Below are 3,578 nucleotides of genomic sequence, written 5' to 3' on the forward strand. Positions count from 1 at the left end.
GCCAAGACACCGGGTTTTTGTTTTTGTTAGTTTGTTTTCTTTTTCTTTCAAGTGTTTTAAAGATTGACAAGAAATGTGCGAATTCAACACAAAGATCACAATCGCACAACTCTCGAGGTTGACCATTGTTTCTGCAAAGTCAAAAATTAACTCTCCTAGACGAGGTTATTTATCACCAGGGTAATTCCATGGTTTTGGAAATAGCAGCTGCTTTATTATTCATCAGCGTCACAAATTCTTGCCGATTTTGGGGCTCATTTTGTTGAAACTCAAGCACGCTTCCAATAGACCTGTTTATGTTGTGAGTTATGCACGCGCTGCGGACCTATTGTCACCACCGACTTACACTCTTACACTCATAAAACCCGGTGACAGTGCACTACCACAGAAAACGGGAAATCAATAAAATATTAAGGATCAAAGAACATAGTCTCCTGAAGTCCTCAAAAATGTCTTTCATTTGGATATCGTTTTGAATGAGAAAACTGACATTGAAAATAAGAAAAAGGACAATAAAACTTGCCGAATGAAATCGAGGTCACGTTACTATGGATAAATCGCGAGAGGATCACCCTGATCTTGGAAACGTTTAATGAAAGACGTTTCAGTGGGAAGAGGAACCCTTTTTCCCAGAAGTATTAGAGGAGGTTTTGTCCCCTTTGGTAAGCTCAACTCCTTCTCCGGGGCAGCGCTTGGTGAGAGCACTGGCCTCCTACTAATGAGGCCTGGGTTGGTTTCCCGGACTCGACGTAATAAGTGGCTTGTGTTTGTTAATTCCTCACTCTGCTCTGAGAGGTTTTTCTCCGCTTTTTCCCCTCTGCTCAAAAAGCAACCTGTGAGTTGATTTGATCTTGATTTCTGTTACGTGTCCCAGAGCTAAATAGAATTATCACTTAAAGGCTCATGATCACCTTCAACCGACAGGCATAACGAGCCATGGAACACTGAATCATGATTTTCATATATGAAAATACAGCCAAACCTGAAATTCATCCAATCAGATCACTCCGATAAGCAATGCGAATTTCCACAACAAAAACAAACGGTTGAAAAGCCTGTCGGTTGAAAGTGGGCCTTTAAATAAATTTTATCATTATTATTGTTATTATATTAAACTTCATAGTTTTTTCTTTTTAGATGAAAGGCATTTTTTGGATGACGTTGATTTTTGGCCACGTTTTTGTTACCTTAGCTGGCAAAAACTATACCACTGTTTTATTAACTGACGGGCTCAAATCCATCATGAATCTACTTCCTTGCTACCCTTTTTGTGGCCCTCACGTAGGGAAGCGGGAATTTGGTCTCTTCACAAACAAGGAAACCTCCTTGCCGTTGCAAGACGGCGAACAGTCGTGGAAAGCGAGAAATAAATTGCGTCGTAAGTTTCACCACTGGTTTGAAGAGAGACTTGTGTCTTCGCCTCGCCAACAACAAACTTCGGCAGACGACTATGAAAGGAAATTCTTGAGACTTACGCCATGGGAAAAGAGGTACCATTTCCCCCGTGCTGAGTGAAAAAAAGTCAGTAAGTTACCACTTACATGAACACTTAGTGCTGTACCATTGTTAGATTACTGATAATTTGTCTTTTTCACTTCAACAAACTGAACCATTTGAAAAGATTGAATCCACTCAACTGTTTCTGCACGTAAATGCAAAGTTACGGTAACATATGAACCATCAATAATTGCTTAACAAGATGCACTAATGTGATGTGACCAAAATAAAACTATGATAAAAGGGGGAAGATAGGGCATCCTCCAGCATCCATGCCCTTTTCCATAGGTGATTTGATCTCAAGTTATTTTTAGATCGGCTCCCACGCTGCACAGATCCCAAGGAGATTGAGCAACAGCCAATCATATCAGGCCCGAATGTGTTCCGCGTGGATAGCCCACGCTCAGAGAACACATTCCGGCTGTTGCCCAATCTCCTTGGGATCTGTACTGTAAAGCGTGGAAGTCGATCTAAAAATAACTTGAGACATATTGCCAGTGGAAAAAAGCGTGTTTTTGGATGCCCTCTCTTTCCCCTTTATTTTCCCTTGATGTGACGCAATTGGTCACCATGGCCATAAAGGAGCCATCTAGAAATGATCCATATTTTACCCTCTAACGTTTATATCTCAAAAACGAACTTGGTGACCACCAGTTTTTATGATTGGAAAGAATAAACAGGCTCAGATAAAACTTTCTGCAGAGTTAAGAAAAATTCTCTGGAGCGGGATTCATAGCCACCTTGCAAATTTGAAAATCTTAAGGTGGCTTTGAATCCGCAGCACATAATTTTTTAAACTTTGAAGAGTTTTATCTGAGCCTGCTAATTACTTTTCAGAAATAAAAATTGCGGGTCAAAAAGTTCGTTTTTGGGATACAAGCATTTAAAGACAAAATATAGGGCGTTTTTAGATGGCTTCTTTTGTTGCCATGTTGACCATTTTCGTCAAATCAGTGATAGCACCTTGTTTTAAGCAATTATTACAGTTTCGTATTTGGTGCCATAACATTGCGGTTTCGTGAAGCTGTGTTGTAGAGTTAATTAATTCTTGTAATAAGAAGTTCCATTCAAATTGCGGAAACTGATTTGAGCCACCTTAACCAACCAAAATGATGCCTACAGTGAACAGGAACACTGCAAAAGTTGTTCAGATATGGTTATTAAAAGGGCTCCGCGGTGCTCTTTCTCTCAGCTTACAAATCTCGTTATGACTTCCGAGGCAATTTTGAGCTAAGACCGGAAGTCCAATCAACATTCCAGTGTAACATTGCAAAAAACCAGATATGTGTCATTTACTATTTTACCCGTTTGAAATATCGCCTCTTATACTATTAAAACCGCGGAACGTTTTTTTCAGTGACCGGTGCGAAAAGAGTTTGGTCCAAAAATTAAAAGGAAGATTTGTACCTCTAAGTGTTTGATAAACAAGCTTTGTTCCGGAGAATGGTCGTTCGTTTTACAACTGAAAAGGTCGAGCGAGGCTTATTAAGTATTCATAAGCCAGAAAATCAACTTGAAGTGAAAGAAGTAAGACGAAAAAAATCTATCTAAAACTGATTAGTCTTGTATTTCTTCTTGGTTTTTTTCTCAGGAATACGGCAACAATAATGGAGAACAGTGACGTTTGAAGCATCTTTGGATAATGCGATGGACAGAAAATCACGATATGACATTATAGTGTAGTTGTTATCTAAACGTTGATGCAATAAAAGGCTTTCAAGTGCTTGTAACTTTGATTTTGGTTTCTTCTTTTAGGGAGTTCATGGTCATCTTAAACAACTCAATATCAATGAGGCTGATGAAGGTTGATATGTTGTTATGTTCTTAGTCGTAGATTTGTGCAAAAGAGTCGGAAAGTTGATCGACACCGAAACGTCCCATATTCACGCGCAAACGTTCTTTGTACAGTGACAGGCACAGTTGTACTCTTTTATCTTTTTTTTTTGCTTTTCGTTTTCTGTCCTGCAAGAACGTCGCCTTTCGATTCCATTTTAATCATTCTCTTTAAGCTTTCTTAAAGATATGCACATTAATTGCATTCAGCAAAATTTGCTAACCCAGCTAAGGTGGCAAGACGTTGT

The 3,578-nt window shown here is 39.2% G+C and overlaps 1 long non-coding RNA gene across 1 annotated transcript in view; it reads left to right on the forward strand.

Annotated features, from left to right (window-relative positions):
• Window positions 1–3,217, forward strand: part of LOC138015511 (uncharacterized) — a 7,124-nt gene extending 3,907 nt beyond the window's left edge. Inside the window, exons 2-3 of the long non-coding RNA XR_011125573.1 lie at window positions 1,138–1,525; window positions 3,089–3,217. This is a non-coding gene — a long non-coding RNA (uncharacterized lncRNA). The remainder of the gene's footprint in view (window positions 1–1,137; window positions 1,526–3,088) is intronic.
• The last annotated feature ends 361 nt before the right edge of the window (window positions 3,218–3,578 follow it).

This window comes from Montipora capricornis, chromosome 9 (assembly GCF_036669925.1).
Source record: "Montipora capricornis isolate CH-2021 chromosome 9, ASM3666992v2, whole genome shotgun sequence".
Lineage (NCBI taxonomy): Eukaryota > Metazoa > Cnidaria > Anthozoa > Scleractinia > Acroporidae > Montipora > Montipora capricornis.